Source organism: Pinus tabuliformis, chromosome 9, assembly GCF_031772625.1.
Source record: "Pinus tabuliformis cultivar Carrire ecotype Pingquan chromosome 9, CPIR1, whole genome shotgun sequence".
NCBI lineage: Eukaryota > Viridiplantae > Streptophyta > Pinopsida > Pinales > Pinaceae > Pinus > Pinus tabuliformis.
Genome location: NC_142307.1, coordinates 1494852354 through 1494872034, shown reverse-complemented (window position 1 = coordinate 1494872034; position 19681 = coordinate 1494852354). Strand labels below are relative to the sequence as shown.

Here is a 19681-nt window from a genome sequence, read left to right as displayed (position 1 = left end):
CAACATTTGTGTGATATCCGTAGTCACGACATTTATTGTTGCGCCTATATCAACAGGGTGTTTTTTAAATATCTACGATTGATCTGTATGGTCACTATCGGGTTCCCAGGATCAGTGTACTTAGAAGGAATCCCTAACATGGTTTCCAATAATTGGCAAACTAGATTGATAACAGGGGGATCCTTCCTCTTTCTTCCTGGCTTTTTAATGCAAAGGTCCCTTACAATATTGGCATAAATGGCAATATGTTTTATGGCATGTAACAAGGCTATCCTCACATAGACATTTAGTAGTTCAACCTCTAAGTCATATTCTGATGGGACCTCGAGATTTTTAACAAGCAACCTTTTTGGGTAAGGTGGCTGAGTAATTTATTGAGATGGTTTAGGTTGTGTAGTAGAATTGATTACTACTTTAGGAGGGTTTTCTTCCTCACCAAGAGAAAAATATTCCTCTTCATTTTCAAGAGGTGAATTTGTTGGTTGTTCTTCTTGAATAATGACTGCAAGTCCTATTTTATTTAATATCTTCCCAGATCTTAACCTCATCTCATTGATTGGAGCTGAAATGATGGTATAATTAGGGAAGGTCTACAGCTCCACATTCTGCACAAGTTGAGCTGGATTATTATTAGGGTTTGGAATAGGTTGTGTAGGCAATTGGGTAGGTCGAGGAGGATTTGGATTTAGTGGTACTTGTTGTTGACTCAAATTCATGGGTAGAGAAAATTGTTGTGGGTCTGGGTTCATAGGAAACTATTGTGAATTTGGGTTCATGGGCAGTTGTTGTTCTTGGAATGAAGGTAAGAGCGGTGGGTTAAAACCTAGAAATAACTGTGAAATATTTGAAGGATATTGTGTGTAGTTTGGATAAGAGGGTGGTTGGTAAGGTTGTGGAGGTATGTGTCCATACATAGTTCCCCTCTAACCTTGTTTCCAAGATTTTCTTGTAATTATTGGGGTCCCCATTGAGAGTAAGGCATATAAGGGGCCCATTGTTGTTGAGTGAAATACATGTAAGGATCTTGGGACATGGAGGGGTTTTGTTGCCTCTATGGTCTCCTAGAGGGATAGGATGAATCTCATAGTTCTATCCCCCCTTTGTATATAGCTTGCAATTATCCTAACGAAGGACATTCTTTGGTTCAGTGCTTATCTGTGCAAATTCTACAAACCTCTACGGTATTAAGGGGACATTCTTTTTTAGGATGTTTCTTCCTACAATGAGGAAAGAAGATAGCTAAAGAAATATTTTTATATTCTTGCTTCCTTTTCTATTAAGGGAATCTAGATGGTTACTAATAGTACTAAGGATATTAGTTTTAAACTTGTCCAACAGATTCCCCAATTTTATCCTAGTTACCCCACTTGTGGGTTGTTGCACAACTCTACCTGTAAGTTTTGTAGGACTTTTTCCAGCTTTGGCTTGAATATGGGAGTACTTTTCACAATATTCAACCATCTCAGCAAATGGCTTTTGATAAACATCACCCGAAATCATAAGGTTAAGCACTTTTACGTAGTCGTCTAGCACTCCTTTTAGAAAAATGGTCTTAACTATGGCTAGGTTAAGAGCAACTTGTTTGGATTTTTGGTAGTTGTAAAAGAACCTTTCTAAAAAGTCTTCTAGGCTTTCATCTTCATCTTGCTGCATTCTAAAGATATCATTCTAGACATCCCTAGGTCTACAGTAGTCTTGGTATTTTTGCAGAAAGGTTGATTGCATATCATCCCAAGATGTAATATTATGTTCCCCTAGACTCATGAACCATCTTAATACAGAGTTTTTTAAGGTGGCTAGGAAAAGTTTCAGTTTTTCAGCTTTATATGTATAATTATAACTTCTATGCAATATATAAAATTCAAATAAAAATGAATCTAGATCCTCAGATTTCATACCATTGAAATGAGGTAATCATGACCAGGGAATATTCCTCATATTGACATTGCTAGTAATATCAAGGATTGGAAATCCAAATGTTTTTGGTTCATTGTTTTTCGGGTTGTCGAATCTTCCTCCTTCTCCTTCCATTATTCCTTCCCACACTTTAAGATTTGTGGTAGTTGGAGATGTCTCACTTGCAAAAGATGATGGTTCAATCACTAGATTGTATGTATTGTTCTAAGGTATTGTCCCTACTGTAGTCTGAACTTCCTCTACCACTGCTTGATTTATGTTGATGTCTCCTCTCCTACTATCACCAAACTTTCCTTCTTTAGTGTTTTCCTTGCATAATAATTAAAATAATTAGTAAGAGTTACAATTTTAGGACTGTATATATTTTATGCGGTTTTAGATGAAATGATTCTACCTTTCCTATCTCTAATTCCTTTCATAAAAACAAAATGATCAAGCTTTAACTACATACCAAAAGAGAGGACAAATTAACTTTGGAGTGACCCCACCAAAGTGGATGCACAGGTTCTTACCTCTTGTCTTACCATCTTATCTTTGCCCTTAGGTCGTCCTAGATATTACTCACAATCCATCAAACAAATCTATCACCATTTATAGCTCCCCGACAACACAGCCAAAAGTGTTGGGGCAATTATATGAGTATATATATAGGTATAAGTGTTTTACTCAATACTTAATTATTGACCAAGGAATTGTAATTAGTAGAGTTGATGCACTATATGTGCTGACAATAGATAAGTTTCGTTGTTTGCTGCGTATACTCTAGATAGTGATTACTTCAAATTAACACTTCATTCTACAAACTTTTATTCATTTCATCACACAATTAATGAAAAGCCAAAAAATGCTCAAACAATGTAAACTGAACATTTTAAATCTGGTAAAGATTTCCTCCATTTATATTCTCATGAAAGAACAAAATGGACTTAACTTTGTTTCCTGCAAGTATTAATCTTAACCAAATCAATTCAATGCATTCAATTATTAAACAAGGAAATCAAAAGTAGTACAGGAAATATTTGATAAGAATCTTCACTATTGGTGCATGTAGGTGAGTGGTGAGATCTCAAGTATTATCCCTCCTATTCTTCAAAAAATCAATCGTTAAATCTATAGCTCAAACACAATTTAAACTAAGAAACTATCACTCATAAAGAAAAACTAGAAACACTAAACTATTTAATAACTTCAAAAAAAGAAAACTTGCCTTGATGGCTTCAGTGGGCCCTTTCTGAGCTACCAAAGTAAGTTTAAAAAATTACAGAGCTAAGAAGTAAGTTAACACGCTGATCTTAACAATTGTTGCTCATATTATTAATAAAAAAGAAGGATTACAACTTCACAGTTCATCAGTATTACAAATCGCAGAGTGCTAGTGCTTTGTTTCTAATTCTTTTATTCTCTAGCCTAATCTCTCTCTAAACACTAAAAGGTTAAAAGACTAAGAGATTAAAAGGTTAACATAATCATTCATCTGACCTTTATTTTATAAAGAATAGGGTCTTTACAACCAAATTTACAAGAGATAATAATCAAATCTGTATAGTTAAACTCAATTTACATTTCTAACTTTGTCCTCATGACACGAAGTGTATGAGGAGGAAGTGAATCTCGATTCAGTAAGTAAGGGAGATGTCTTCAATAAATTTCTTGGTTCCATCGTAGAATGTTTGATGAAGTATGAAGTCTAGAGATGAAGTGTGGTAGAGGAATTAGACAAAATACTAGTACCGAAATAGAACAAAGGAACGACTGGTACTGGAATCGAATAGAGGAACACTGGTACCGGAACAAAACAATAGAACATGGGTACCAGAGTTAAACAATAGAAGAGGTGGTACTAGAATCGAATAGTGGAACAACTTGTACCAGAATAGAACAATATGATGAGCACAATAGCCAAGATCTTGGGCCATTGGTCAAGTGCCAGATGGGTGCATGCATGTGGTGATCGCGGTCACTAAGAACACGACTATTGGCTGAGTACCAGATGGGTGCACAAGTATTTTATGAAGACCCAACTGCCAGATTATTGAAGAGGCTGGACAAATAAGAACATAGGTACCAGATCGTTGAACTACTCGAGTACCGGAATGATGAACTACCCAAGTGTCGGAATGTTGAATGTGTACTAGATGAACAGGAGTGGAGATCCAAAGATCTATGTGAACCGATCAGAGAAATTAGAGAGTAAAAGATCAAATAATGTTATTTTTACTACAAGAAAACATAGAAATTGAATTTTGAAATATAGATTACCTTGTACAGACATCAGACGGCTAAAAGGGCATATACTTGAAGAAAATAGCCGAATAGTTGATAGATTCGAGGCAAAATAGGTCAAAAATAGATGTCAATTAGGGCATTATAAGTATCAAAAGCGAGACCCAATGTGGATGGTGATAGTAATGATAGTATACGTATAAGTTGAAATTATGATATATATATATATATATATATATATATATATTATATATATATATATATATATATAATTTCCCAAGGTGCATACTTTGTTTCATTTTTGTTTTCATTCTAAAGCTAGCATGTTAAGAGAGTTGGTCCCTCTTGGCTCTTTCTAAATCCATGGCTATAATGAATCATACTAGTTTATTATTTTGAAAATATAATTTGTCAACTAGATAATAATACCTTCTTTATTTTCCTAAATATATTTCTTTATAAAAGGGAAAATTTATATCTAGAAAATAACATATTCTTAAAAATAATTTTGCAATAGTAATTTCTAAAACATTTATCCATATATTTTGGTTTAAGGGATCTTTCTTATAAATATTAATATAAGTATTTTCCTACATTCACATTTCCCTACTCTTTAGGAGGAGTCTTATTTAGAGCATTTATATTTTTAACAAGTAGTCAATTTATATTGGGTAATCTATTTATAAAATATCATTTTAAAACATGTCTATTTTTAATGGGTGTTCTATCTATAATAGGTCCATTTTTAGCAAATCAAGTCATGAATGCATGAGTTTCACACCAGTTCAGTTCTATGTACATGAGTTATCACTTATGCATGGCTAACTCCATTTATTGCTAGCTTTAATTATGACTAGTTATGCCGTAAGACATTTCTTTTTTACAATAACTCCCCTAGCTGCCATCGTGTACCGGTCTGTAGTGTAGGATCGAATTTTATAAGACTAAATAATCCTCTGCTATTGGATTGAAATGGTTCTAAAAAAATTCCTCGGTTGGAGAAAATGATTAACAATTAAAGCATCCTCTCCCATCGGATTGAAATAGTTATAGCGACCTTCCCCGGTTGGAGAGAATGTTTAGCGAGAGATTTGCATCACACAAGAACTCGTGGGAACGATAATGACAATGAGAAGTCATTATTCTCGGTTTGACACAATAGGCATTGAACTCAAACACTAAAGGGACCTTACAAAAGTGCGATGAGTTGCAGAGTGGTTCCATCCCCATTCGATTGGTAGCTTCTTCACCATTTTCCTCTTCCCCGATTCTTTGTTGGTTTTCCTCTTTTGTGGTTTCTCTTTTTTTATTTCTAACCAAATAGAATAATATGTATTCATTTATTTATGTGGTTATTATTGTAATAATTATTCCTGATGCGCCAATATAGGTAGGTGTGTTCCAATAACCAGCAGGGGTTATTTCCCATGTTAACCTCTCCCTTTTACTATTGTTTGAAGGATCAAATATGGATGGCTGGAAGGTGATAGGGGTAGCCCCTCATTATAACTAAAAGGGTGGAACCTATCTCTAAGGCATACATCTATCCTTTCCATTCATTTATGCAAACGATGATATATATTGAACCCTTGTAAAAAAGTTCCCTCTTCTTGAAAATTTGATAGTTCAGCACTATATAGGGCTGAGCAATGTGAAAGTTTGTGTGGCCAATATCTAGTGTATGAATTTCATTGGAGTTAAGTGTGAAAGCTCAGTGATAATTAACTGCCCAATGCTGATAAATGTCATAGTGCATAATTGTCCCTGGATGTCAACGTTCAAGCTCAAGTATTGTCTGTCTCTGCACCAATCAAAGATGAAGCTTGTTGTATTTAAAGGATTTATTGTTACAAACTCGCTAAAGAAAGTTTCCCTTCATGGGCTTGGTAGAAAAGCACCTTTTCTTGCAATTCTCGAATGTTTGGTCTCTCTTGAATAACTCTCAATAGAATGTAAATGTTTTAAGGTTAGTAATTCTCTTACTTATAGCATCATGTTAATAGTGTTTTGAACACAATAATTTTATTATATAGGGAGATTTATCATACCAAGCTTGGATTGTAGAACCACACAATAAGCCTCGAGGCATTAAGTTTAACCCTTTCACTCAATAGTTTGAAAGTGGTTTGCATGAAAGTTTCCAAAATTGATAAGAAGAAAACTTCTCTAATAGGTTTCATGTTCAGAAGTTTTCCTTTGTTGCAAAAAATGACACTTACCCTGCCAAGATGATCCCTATTTACTCATGAGAAGAGCTTCTTAAAACAACTTCTGGGTTTGAAAAGACCTAGTGAAGCATGCGTGTATATATCAGAAGAACATGGAGACTGCTGCCAGAGATGTATTGGAGATGATTTACAAATGATTCATGATTGACTTTGTAATTGATTGAAATATGCCATACAAAGAATGAATTGATTTTTGAGGTCAAGATACATTCTCCTCTTTTGTTAAAATTTTATGGAAAATGAATTCTCCCATTTTGTCCTTCACCTACATATACCATACCGACCTTATATGGAAAGTGTTGTTAATTATTAAGAATCATAGGTGATGTCTTGTTGGGGCTAGTTTATTTTGTCATGGCTTCATCATTGTAAGTTTTGATCACTTTAAATCATATTTTCCTTCTCATCTTGTTCATGTGAAAGCCCACTTCATTCATGTAAGGCATCTGATTTTTTCTAAAATTACATGAATCTGATTTGTTCTAAAATATTAATTTATTTCAAATGTACAAGCTCACTTGGCTCCAGATAGCAAGTTTGATTTTCAGGAATATATCAAGAGATATTTGGATGATGACTTCAATAGCGTGGTTGGAATCAGGTTAGTAACGTTTTCTGTGATCACAAAAACTTTTGGTCTATGAAAGAATTATGTATACAAAATTTCCCTTGTCTCACCTTTCTTTGTCATCCTCCAGTTTTTTTTTTAAATACTATTCTTGAATTTTAACTAACACACACCCTTAATGCACTATTTGCAGTCCTCGTTTGTGGGATTTTTCTATACTATTTATGATTCTTAATGTGAATGGTAAACCTTCAGTGCTCTATGCTTCCTCTAAAGTCTTCATTCTACATATCCACCATTATTTAATCTATCATTCTCCTTATGATTGGATGTATTCCTTTGAGCAATTTGGTATACATTCTTTTGGTCCTATGTGTTGGGCAGCTTATCCCCCGTGTAATGCTTTTGGGGCTTAAAGCCCACAATTTTGGGTAATAGTATGGTAAAGGTTCCGTGAAGTGCACGGAGCGTGAATTGTAATGAGTCAAGTAAAAGGGTTATCCACCCAAAAATAATGTAAGATAATAGAAAGCGAGTCAGCCTGCGGACCATGGGCATGTATAAATAGAGTAGGGCTCTAGGTTTAGAAGGTAGTTTTTTTGGTAATCCTTGATAAGATCTAAAGTGTATGGGTTTGTAAGGCAAGATTGGTCTGAGTCTCTAAGTCCATGGTTGGCAGTAGTTAGAGAAGGCTCTACAGCTATGTGTGTGGAGGTCTGGTAGAGTCCACAGCTGTGTGCGTGGACCCCTACAATGAAGTGCATAGGGCGGAGTTGGATTGTACTGAAACTGAAGATTAATAAAGATAAGTGTTTCTAAATTATTGTGCATCTGGTCACAGATCTGTATGTCTATTCTTATGTTATGACTTTATGTATATCTTTAAGATTTATGGTTGCATGCACTAGTTATAATTATTGAATGCTTGATTAAGACTCTAAGAATTAGATCAGATCTCTAATAACCACAATAATAATAAGGAATCTAGGAAGTGACTCGTCGTAGAGCTACGCGAGGGCCAAACAGCTGTGCAACATAGCACGAGTGTGTAGATCAGTTCACGACCCCTCTAGACCTCATCAAGACATCCCTAGGGTGTGGAAACCTAGTTCCAACACCCTCCCATACTACCTCGGGTGAGAATTCAGTGCACGCTCTGCGGATTGTTGCCGAAAGGGCTGGTAGTGAGGGATTTGTTTGGCTAAAACACTTCTGAACCTCGGTCAGACCCCAATAAGCCAAAAAATGGTTCTGTTGCCAGGACCAGGATTTTCCTAGGGGATGTCTGATGTTGGAATGCTGGAACCCTATGAAGAAAGGGATTGAAGATTGGTTGGATGAAAAGCATCACAAGTTCGTGGTACAGGAAAACAAAACCCCACAGATATCTGAGAATAGGCGGCTAGATCACTACATGTATATGGAAATTCATGAGATCTTCTTTCATCTTTCTCTTCAGAGCTATATGAGTGGATCGCAAGGCTAGCAGATAGCCAGGGAAGGTGCAAACTTGAGCAGCGCATCGTGTGTACTCTGAAGTTCGTGCATAGGCTAGAGGCATTTGAAGATAAGATCGTGCGGATCGTAGATCATTGGCTGGATCAGATAATAGGATGGTTTATCACTAAGTTCACGATAGAAACAACTGTGAGCTAAAGCGAAGTTGAGCGGCGTTTTCTCAAGGGACCGCGAGGTAGGTACATCAAATACCTAAATACCTGGATTAAGATGTTGTTATGTGAAAAGAGGGTTATCCGACTACATTAATTTTTGGACCAACGTGGAGTGGAAGAATCTACCAAGGTATTGAAGGCTTAGGAAATAGTCCCCTAATTTCACACGTGAGAGAAAGCAAGGAAGAACGCACTCAGGCTTCTCCAAGGAGTGCAGTCAGTTTGATAAGGCAATGCATTCTGCAGCTATCATCTCCACTAACACTACCACCCACCTCACCTCCTTCACCCCCATCTTCGCCAACAGCACCTCCACCAAATTAGCGGTTTAGCATGGTGCGCGCAGTTAAGTTGCTTGTATTTAGAGGAGTAGGGAGTGAAGATATTGATCAATTTTGGTTCGTAGTAAGAGCAGTGTGGGAAGTGCACGGAGTTACGGATGATAATATTAAGAAGGCCACTTTGGTAAGTGTGCTGCAGGATCGCGCACTGACTTGGTATATCAAGCACTTGAATGATCACCCAAATGCTGGGATAGCGGAAATCCAGCTTGCATTAAACAAAGAATTTAGTCGGCCGAAATCAGAGACGCGGTCGATCATCATATTCAAGAAGATTGTGGTGCTTCTAGGCGAAACTCCCTAGGATCTAGATTAGAGATTGAAGAGCACGATCGACGAGGCTGACATGATTCTGACGGATGCGCAACACTGCGCATGGTTTATGTCATCCTTGACACCACATCTTCGGATGGTGCTATCACAACAGAAGCTGTCAGCACAGGAATAAGCATTTTAAATAGCAATGAGGCTACATGAAACTCCGATATAGTGTCCTAGGTTGGGAGTCCAATAGATCCACGCTCAACTACAAAACCTATGCTTGGAGATGTAGAGTTTGAAACAAGATAGGGTGCCCTAGCCAGAAGCGTGAGAAGAGGTGTTGTGCATAAAATGTAAAAGTCGGGGCCACAATAAGGATCACTGTCTGGTATTGGTGAACTATCTGGCCGGGGGGGCAATACTGTTGAGACCAGAGGCATAGGAAGGGCCAAGTGTGGCACCTGCGCTCTGGTGCGCAATCTGACAGGTGGGGGGAAAGCACACAACAAACAATTGTCATCTATTGCAGAAGTTTACACAGACTCCCCAGCAGCTATTTGCAATTTTTGTAGATCCGTGGGCCACAATAAATGAAACTATGAGAGTTATGAATTGTTGATGGATCAAGCAATTGCCTATAGGATGTGGACTGAGGTGCGAGGTCAGGATCTAGCTGCAGCAATAGTGCGCGGTGGGTTCTAGCGATGAGGACGAGGATGAGGGGGAATGGGACATAGATGAGGGTGTGGAAAATTGATCTGCTACAGTTGTGGAGGACCTGGGCACTACGTGTGTGACTGTACAAACCCGATTAGAATATCTTTCCCGTACCGCAAGTAATTTGATCACGAGATGGTAGACTATCCTAAGCTAATCGCTCAAATACGTGAGAAAGGGGTACTACAGCCTACTCTGACCCAAAACATCCAAATGATAAGGGTTGAACCTCGCGAAGAAGACCCCAGCGTAAACATGGTATTCAGAAGTGACGAGACTACAGGGGAAGACAAGAGGAAGCAGCTCGAAGAAGATTCGTGGGTTTGTGAGGCTCTGACAAAGGAACCTGCGTCTGAGTTGGAACGCGTGAAGCAAACATTTAAGGAAGCTAAGAAGAGCTTCACAGACACCTCTACTTTAGGTAGTAAGGATCAACTTGAGCTGAGAATGGATCCTTCTATTCTTACTACCTTTTTAGAGACATGTATGAAGCTGCTACGCGACAATAAGGTAGTTGAGGGATTATAAGAGCTGATCACTAGGTGCACGGGGTCAGGTGAGCCATGTGTGGTCCAGAAACTTGGAAAGCATGCTTTGCACACTGGGCAGGAAATGCGATTGATGGTGCAAATTGGTGAGTATGAGATGGATTAGGTCATCATGGACTTGGGTTCAGATGTGAATGTGTTATCAAAACAAATGTGGGAACGCATCTGCAGGCCCACACTGCAGTGGTCTCCTATTCAATTACGGATGGAAAACCAACAAAGGATCTTCCCATGGGAAGGTTACAAGGGGTGATAGTGGACATTGAAGGCATAAGTACGCAGACAGACTTTGAGGTAATAGAAACTGTTGATGATAGTAATCCCTACCCCGCATTGCTAGTAATAGATTGGGCCACGGACATGAATGGGGTCATCAACTTAAAAAGATAGAAGATGATATTTGAGAAAAAGTAGCTCTATGTAATAGTTATACTAGACCCAGCCAAAGGAGCGTGCTGCACTGAACCTGTGCACGATGAGGACAGTGATGATGAACTGGACTACATCTACCAGATAATGGCGCAAGACCAAGATAGGGTGAATTTGATAGTGGATGGGAGAATCTAATGGGAGCATGACATTTCCTGCAAGTCAGATTCAGATGAAGAAATAGAGTGATGGCAGAACCGATTGCATGAAGTAACAATGATAAATTGTAATATGATGATTAGATCACTGCGACGCGTGACAACCGAAGTAAGGAAACTACTAGCAGATGATGGCACAACAAACGAGGAGGAACTCGTAGACCACTGTGAAATTACAATACCAGAACAGAAGCAGCATGGTGTGAAAAAAGGGGCACTGTGCACGCGAACTGCACAAGCATGGAGTACACATTAGAAGATTAGGGGGAACTGGTGTGAATGTAGAAGGCGGGTACGTGTACGGTCTAGAGATCCCTAGTGTCACCCACGATCGGGACAACAAGGATGAAGCGGTTTGAGCACCTACCTGTGGCGAGGGATTTAGACATATGTTTTACAATTGCCTTCCCAAATAAGAACCAATAATCAGAACCCGACGTGGCAGCAGGAAAGGCGACACATTCCGCCAGCCGTTCGCGACGGGACAGTCGAAAATACATGCGGGATCCTAAACAAAGTCACCGGATAAAATAAACCACTTGGAATCTCCACGTACCAAGTGTTCAATGGACCTATAGAACCATACGCAAAAAGAGGTGTGCGAAGATGACCATATTAGCGATCAGACAAGATGAATCAAGGAAGACGAATTGAAGTCCCCTGACCACAGCCCCAGCAGCTCGGACTAGACGGAGGGACCTCGGTAAGGAAATATAGCAGTTACAGGAAGCCATTCGGCGCGGGAACTTGAAACTTCACGAACTCGATGAAGAAGGGGCATGGCTAAGGAGGAAAAGCATGATATTGGACGAAGAAATCTGCAAACTGAAAAACCAGAGTCGCACAAGTGGGACGTGTGAATCTAAGAATAAGGGGACCAGGCCTAGTTGGCCCTACTACTGCATTTGAACGAGCTGCAACCCTGCTATCATGGCTGCGACCGCAACTTACTATACAAGGGAGAATACCATACACAGAAGAGCGCGATGCGCTATTGGATACAAAGGTACTTGAAAGGTGCCTGCAACCCGGGCTAACAGAAAAATTGAAATACGGAACCAGGGGTGTGACCACCTGACTATCTGTAGGAAGCCTAGTCTCAATGCTCCCAGTAGTTGGAAGAGGGCACAGCACTATAAAGGAGTTTGTACAATGAGGAAGAGGACCCTCCAACCTTTGTTGGAGAACTGGAACTAGAGGAAGAGATAGAAGAAGACCTCCAGCCAATACATGCCACAGTAAAACTACCCAAGTACATCCCTCTGCGGAAAGGGAGGGTAAAGGTCCCTACAGATTTGGACATTGTGGCAAGCACACTCAACACCCCGTTACTCCACAAAGGGGTTCTATTTGAAGGTACAGCTATAGGCCGCATGCCCACTATAAATTTTGAAGACTGGGACCTCGCGGATAGTGAGAAGTTCCCACATTTAGAAACTAGCAAGCTGATGGAAAAAGCATGGAAGGGGCAGTTACCACTTTGCAGCCATGGGCCTGGTTGCATGGGGTGGAGGAGGTCATGCTACTCCATCTCCTATCAATTCCCCACTTCCATCGGCCCCCAATTACGATATTTGTTATTAGACAACTGCTTTTCCTAGTGCATGATGGGTACTTGTGGCTGGAGGAGCCCATTCCCATCACGACGGAGCTCATTCATAGGATTTCTCAACTTCCTTGTTCGGGAAGGGACCTCACGGAAATTTCCAGCACCGGTGGGGACTTGGCACTTGCGGAGGCTATGAAAAAGAAATACAATATGGAAAAGAAGCAAACAGGGTATGTTATTACTAGTATTCAGAATAAAGGGGTCCACGTAGCTACCCAGTTATTGGTAAGAAAGGTGATGAGGAAATGCAGGGGCAACGAGGTACCAGTCAGAGTCATCACGCTGGCCGAGCAATGTGCAGAAGGAGTACAGTTCAACTAGGCACAATTCCTATGTGACGAGTTTCTGACAAACTTTAGGAAGGCCCAATAATAGGGTAAGAGCTTCCACTATGCATGGTTGTTATTATCCATCATGTTGGTTACCGATGAATTACCTAAGGATAGTAAGTTTCCTCCCCTTGACCAGGACTGACCAGAGGCAGTAAAATATGTGTCGCTGTGGGTAATGAGGGACGCTACGTGAATCTTATATACCAAGATCTTCTGTGTGCTAATGGAGGCAAGCATCTGACTATGGATCAACAAACGGCCACACCTATCTGCCTCAGTATATGATAGTCTGAAGAACTTTGCAGAATTTAAAGCAGATATGCACAATGTATATATCAGGGCGCACAGGGATCCAGAGAAGAAGTGAACCACACTCCCCTTCATCACCATAGCTGATTTTGTTTTTGCAGTAGTCAATACATGGCCACCGGAATGGCGCACACCAGATGTGGTAGTGCGTGATGAAACAGAGATCCAGAAGCAAAAGGTTGCTGCTAAGAAGCTAGCCCAACAAAAATGGAACGAACAACTAGTTGCGGAAGTATGGGCGTCTCGGGAAGTAGCGAAGTCCACCATGTAAAGGACTATAGCAGATGGGGCCACTACGAAACAGGAAGAAAGACGCCCGCACATACCAACAGAACAAGGGACAGATGTGACAATGGAAGGCACCAACCCAAGCACCACCTTGACACAATTGAAATGACCGCGTCTCCCAGAATGCACTGGGCCATGGAAGAAGACCAAGGCTTCCAAATTGTAGGGGGAGCCTATTACACTGACCGAGGGTGACCTATATGACATTGGCGCTATAGTTCACAAAGTGATTAGGGAAGTGATCCAAGAAGCAATGATGGAGCAATAGACTGGGTTTGGGGCACTGAGGACACAAATCCAGGATCTTCATGTGTGGGCCCCACCGTAGGGAATGGTTGCCACCCACGGGATCACAGGTACATCAGCAACCGAGCAGTTGCTACAAGCCAAAATGGCTAATGTCATCATGCTGCCGAAGGGGGCACTGACAGTGGATAACGCGGAAGACAGAGCTGCGGTAGGCTAGCTCAAGGGCCTTGGACTAAACTTGGCTACCCTTCCACGCGAGATATTATACCAGCTGCAGGATGGAGCCATGACAGAACTTTGTGCTAGGGAAGGACGCACAGTACAGATGCTTAGTGAACAGCGGATCAATATTGAGCAGTTGAGCCTCTAACGTGGCGAAGTGGTAGCTCAGACTCAGCAGTTGGAGTAGATCATCGAGGAAGCATGTCGTCACATCCTTGAACTCGAGATTATAGCAGACTTACCAGAGGGTATACGGATCCACAAATTGGCCACTGAATTCCACAAGGCAAAGGAGGAAGTAACAGGGATCCAGTTGGACCTTGACTTTCAGATCCCAGAGCTGAGACTGAAGGTGCAACCCTCTACACCACTGAATGTTAGAGAGTAGTGGAAACACACCATTCAATCCGGGAGGGAAGAAATAGCATGTGCCATGCATGAGTGCACCGACTTGTTAGATCAGTCACTTATCATGGTCACTTCACTACAGGAAGACCCAACATTACAGTGGTTACAGACAAAAGCACGGTAGTTGCAGTAGGCCTATGATAATGTCCGCGGGACCACACAGATGGTTGCCATTACTCAGCGATTGGCCAAGATGAGGGAGGCCCAAGCTCTCAAGGCACAAGTCGATGCCACTCACCAGAAAGAAGCAGTGCTTAAAGAACGCATCTAGCCTTGGCTTGATGAGGCATTCACAGTCACTACCAACATCGAGGGAAAGCTAGCACACATGTAGGAAGTATATGATCTCAAACAAGCAAGTGAAACTGATAATGATGCATCGGAGGCTGGTGCACAACGAGTACAACAAATGGCTAAAGAATGTGTTGCGAATGTAAGTGAAGCAAAAAAGTGGCTAGATGACCTCTGCGTGAAGATCACCATGCCAGCCGAGTGACTCAGGATGAGTCACGATGATTGTGTTGGGGGCTTGTTGGGCAGCGGATCCCCTGCATAACGGTTTTGGGGCTTAAAGCCCACAATTTTAGGTAATAGTATGGTACAGGTTCCCTGAAGTGCGCGAAGCGCGAATTGTAATGAGTCAAGTCAAAGGGTTGTCTGCCTGAAAATAATGTAAGATAATAGAAAGCAAGTCAGCCTGCCCATGGTCCGTGGACCATGGTCATGTATAAATAGAGCATGGCTCTAGGTTTAGAAGGAATTTTTTTTGGTAATCCTTGATAAGATCTAAAGTGTATGGCTTTGTAAGGGAAGATTGATCTGAGTTTGTAAGTCTGTATCGTGGTCGGTGGTAGTTAGAGAAGGCTCTGTAGTTAGGTGTGCAGAGGCCTGGTAGAGTCTGCAGTTGTGTGTGCGGACCCCTGCAACTGAGTGTACAAGGTGGAATTGGATTTTACTAAAACTAAAGACTAATAAAGATAAGCGTTTCTGAATTATTGTGCATTTGGTCGCAGATCTATATGTCTATTCTTGTGTTATGATTTTATGAATATCTTTAAGATTTATGGTTGCGTGCGCTGGTTATAATTATTGAATTCTTGATTAAGACTTTAAGAATTAGATCATATCTCTAATAACCACAATAATAATAAGGAATCTAGGAAGTGCCTTGTCGCAGACCTATGCGAGGGCAGGTAGCTGTGCAGCGTAGCACAAGTGCGCAGATTGGTTCGCGACCCATCCAAACCTCACCAATACATCACTAGGGTGTGGAAACCTGGTTCCAGCACGCTCCCATACTAGCTCAGGTAAGACTTCAGTTCGCGCTCTGCGGATTGTTGCTGAAACGACCGGTAGTGTGGGATTTGTTTGGCTAAAACACTTCCGAACTTGGGTCAGGCCCTAATAAGCCAACACTATGTAATGCTATATAGTGACTCCCCATAAATTGAAATAAGAAGCAATGTTTTTCTTAGAATTCAAGTGCCATTTCATAGGCTTAGGCCCTAAATTAGAAATAAATTATTTGTTTATATTGTACAACTATAGGTATCGAAATAAATGAACATAAGTAATCAATTCATCACTTCGAATGAGGGATAAGAGGAATTAGTACATCTCACCTCGTGAGTTGTCCTATACAACTAAAAGTATGGAAATCAGTGAATGTAAATCATCAATTATTTCCAATAGAACTCACCATAAGCAAGACAAATAGTTTCCAGAATATGCTCATTTCAGTAAAGGTTTGAAACAATTGTGATCTATGTTAATGGAAAATGCTTATGGGTATGGATACTCAATCCAGACCTATCAAAACATTGACAAAGATTACTGCAGCATGAAATAGGTAGTTGTCTATAGGCGGTAGGTTGACTTTTGTAAAATATTCTCTAGAAGCAATTCCTATTTATTTTTGCTCTATGTCCTATATCCTTGTTGGAATGTTGGAAGAGAAGATTTTTTATTTTTATTTTCATGGAAATGAAGGAGAGAAAAATATGGAATTGCTCGTCAATTGGGAGAAATAACCAAGATCAACGTTGTTGGTGGGTGGGGTTTAAAAATATACATCAGTTTGGCAAATCATTAACTACTAAGATCTTTGGCATAATGTTATATTGCAAAAATATCTTGACCCACTCACTTTTGATTGAATTTGGATCCCAAACACTTATTAAATCTATTGCTTTGATTATCTGGAAAGCCCTAGTCCTATCCTTCTCTCTTGGGAAAATGCTTGCATGGAGAATGTGGGATGAAGAGAAGGTAATATTAGGGATAGATCCTTGGATGGGATGTGTGGGGAAACATCATCTCTTGTAGCACATGTTAAATAAATTGAATGAACAAGGCATACTAGTACTAGATGATGTTGCAAATCCAACTATTACTGATATTTGGCCAATGGCAAGAAGGATTGGTGGATTCTTAGTCTTTAGGATTGGAAGGTTTAGATGCAGACCCATAAGGATTACACTCAAAGGTTGGATGAAAGTTCTATCAAATTGAAGGTGGAGGGTGATACCTTAGTATGCTCCAACAATCCTGCCATATGACTGTTGATAGCTAGCTTGCGGTACAAGGATATCTTTGATGATGAAGCAGTAGTAGTAGCTTAGTGGTGGGGAAGATTTGGAAAGTTAAATATTCAATGAAATCCAAGATTTTTATGTGTTTGACCATAATGATTAATTTTTTGATGTGAGAGGTTATACAAAATAGGGTATGGTAGGGTCCTGGAACTTTAACTCTATGCAAATGTGAAGGGGAAAGAATATACCATGTGTTGGTTCATTTGTATTTTTGCTCAGGAGTTATGTGGTGCTATTACTCCTTACAATCTTTGGGTTTTTTATTTTTCTTTTCAGATGTCTAGTGCTTCGATTTCATCAAAATTTTGGATATTGATATGCATGCGGGCCTGAATTGAAGAATTTGGATCCTTTCCTTCTTTTGGACAAATTTGCAATTAAATTGAACCTAATTCACTTAGCAAGCAGATGATGAGATTCGAACTCTTTCCCTTCTCGTGTAAGAAATTCCTTTGAGCTTGCTTGGGCTACAATTGGGTTATGATAGACACGATCGGTCTTGATCAGACTAGAACATAAGTTTTCAATTTTGAGTTGAATGTTTGTCATTTTGCTAATGTGGTTTGTCAAGGGAACTATTTGTTTAATGCTAAATTTAATTTGGCTTGCAGTTTCTCCTCCTGCTAGCTTTCTGAACCATCCTCACAGAGGTACAATCTTTTTCCTTTTTAAAAACTCAATAACACTTTGATTTTTCCATTGGGTGTGTGTAGTATCTGCTATGGAAGCCTAGGTCCTTTTCTTTTTTATTTTTCTGAAAGATAATTGTATTTTCCTTGCTTTTGTTGTTTAGGTTTTTAGACTATGACATACATTCTTAAGGTAAACCCATCCTAGAGAAGCTTCATATGCCAATACTTGGGCCTTTCATGGATTCATCTATTTATTTACCAGACATGGATATATTTTCTTCTGTATATTTTAGAAGAGGAAATGGTTTCCTTCTGCGTTGAGAAGATGGGGTAAGCACCAATACATTTTGTTGGTGATTGGATTATTTCAATAATCATGCTTACTGTCATGCTCTGCTTAAATTTCTTAATGGGAAGGGACTTTATAACATCACAGTTGACTAAAAGAAGTTCCATTTATAATGTTTGATGGTTTGTGTGGGGGCTTGAACCCGTTATTTGTTTATTTGAGAGCCAATTTTGTCAAATAACTTACAGGACATGGCTTGTCTACAGGGAGCTTTTACACATCAAGATTTTGCAGGACACAAGGGTACCATCAAAGCTGGTGATATGCAAGTTGGAAAATTTTCATTCTCTTGTGGTTTTCATGAACTTTCCTTTAAGGTCAACAAGGATTGATCCAATTAGACCTAGGTCATTGGAATTTGTGATAACGTTCTGAGTAAAAGTTTATTATGTTGTCCAATGGATGACAACTCAAAGAGGTATAGTCCACTGTGACGTTCAAGCAAGAAAAGGGGTCCAGATTGGCTCCGAACTTTTGGTAAATATTTCATCAAAAGACAAAATGTATGTACCTTTGTTTCTAACAAGATAATTTATTTAAGATTCTCTATTTCTAATTCAGTTACCGACCTACAAAGCAATGGTTTTTTTTATATGATTGAACCTACATATAAATAATTGGAAGGTAAAGACATACCAGAGGTTGAGATAGATGGTGTTAGAGTAGTTGTTATAATTGGAGAAGCTTTGGGCATTAAGTCCCTTGCATACACCTAAACTCCAACAATGTTCTTGGATTTCACAATGAAGCGAGGAGTTGTTCTTCATCAACCTGTTCTAGAGTGTTTGAATGCATTTGTCTATGTTTGAGAAGGTGAGGCATTTTTTGGAGATCTTAGTTCATCAGCTATTGGTGCTCACCAAACTATTCAATAAAGCTATGGCAATGGATTGAGTGTTTGGAACAAGTCAAATATTCCCTGCAGATTCTTCCTAATTGGGGGGAAGCCACTTAATGAACCAGTCATTCAATATGGTCCCTTTTTTATGAATAATAAACAAGAAATAATTCAGGCTCTTGAAGATTATCAATGTTCTAGAAATGGATTTGAGAGAGTTGTTGGATGGCGTCGTGACACTGTTGGGCTTAGTGATGCTGAATAGACAACATATTGAATTCAAAACTATGATACCAAAATTACTTTTGCTGACATGCCTTCAAGAGCATCAGATATAATTCTTTAGAAGTACATTCACAAAGTTGCTTCCCTATATTTTTTTGTCTGAGTTCATTGAGTTATGTTCTATTACTCCTTCCCTACAGTGCCAACATAGTGGAAACTTTAGAAATATCCCTTTCAAAGGTAAACCTTGGATTCTGGAATGAATCTATTCAACGCTTCAAACTCCATGACCAACAACTTTGGAATGAATTTGCTCAACCACTCAAACTACATAGCCACGAAATTTGGCCTTGATAGAAACCTTAGCATATATAAAGAAAGCAGTTATAATTGGTAATCAAGACAACTATTCTTTCCTTGAAACCTTCATCAAAGATTTATGTAATCGAACAACTTTTAAGGCATTATTTGCTACAACAATAAATCAATCCAAGGTATATTTGCAACTACTTGATCTCGCATAGCTCTAGTATATTTACGTTTTTAGAGTAAATCAAATATGG

General features: G+C 39.5%; 1 pseudogene; it reads left to right on the top strand.

The window, feature by feature from the left end:
- The first annotated feature begins 17396 nt into the window (after positions 1-17396).
- On the top strand, positions 17397-19158 carry LOC149154268 (pirin-like protein; annotated as a pseudogene).
- The last annotated feature ends 523 nt before the right edge of the window (positions 19159-19681 follow it).